Here is a 1002-nt window from a genome sequence, read left to right on the forward strand (position 1 = left end):
GAGAAGATATACATCTGTTAATGAGCAGAAAGGCACATGCTTCTATAAAGGGATAAAGAGGACAATGTTATAATCAAGAGAAACAACAATAAAATGAGCAAAAAAATGAGTTCCATAAGGGCTTGTGTATGTTTGCCTTAACTGTATATTGCTTGACTTTTATGCATCACTTGCCAGAGCCTAAATTCATAAATCTGCTTGTCACATTGGGTTTGCTCCATCAGACTAAGAGATTTTGAAAATATTTGGTGCAAATCCCATCAGTGTTCTCCCATTTTCTCCCTCTATGCATATCAGAATCCAACCACTACCTACCAGCTGCACTTACTCAGCATGGAAATGCATGGAGAAACTGGTTTTTAATACCGTGCTGCCAGCAGTCAGAGCTGGACTCGCACCAATATGCCTCCAGGGCCAAATGAGGGACATGCCTTCTCCACTTCCTCCTCCAACATCTGAAATCACCAGGACACATCACCAGAATCATCACTGTGGACTTTGAGCAGCTCTACCTTTACCACCAGATGATCATGAAGACACTCCAGAACCTCAACATCCCTCCACTCCTCACTTCATCCAAGTTTCCCCAGCAACAGACCACAAGCTATAAGCATCACCATAGCTAGGCAAGATGCAAGACATCCCTCCTCCTTTCGCTGTCATCTGCAGAGCTACTGTATGGACAATGCAGGATTTTGGTGGGCTAGTCTGAATCATAAGTACCCTCTTATGGGGGTTAACAAATGTAACAGCGCCACATGTAACTATTAACACATTACTGCCCCTATTCTCAGATAAAAATATTTCCCAATAAATCCCTATACAGATGCCACTATTGTGATCTTCAGTGTCCAGATGTGGATGTGGATTTGCCTGTCAGAACCCCCGAAACCACCCCCACCCCCCACTGATGAGGATGATGATGACAATGAGATGCAGATGGGAGTTTCTGGGAGTCACACTGATGGGTAGTAAATAGGACATTGTCCAAAAGTTGACAGG

The sequence above is a fragment of the Epinephelus fuscoguttatus genome, linkage group LG18 (genome assembly GCF_011397635.1).
Source record: "Epinephelus fuscoguttatus linkage group LG18, E.fuscoguttatus.final_Chr_v1".
NCBI classification, from domain to species: domain Eukaryota; kingdom Metazoa; phylum Chordata; class Actinopteri; order Perciformes; family Serranidae; genus Epinephelus; species Epinephelus fuscoguttatus.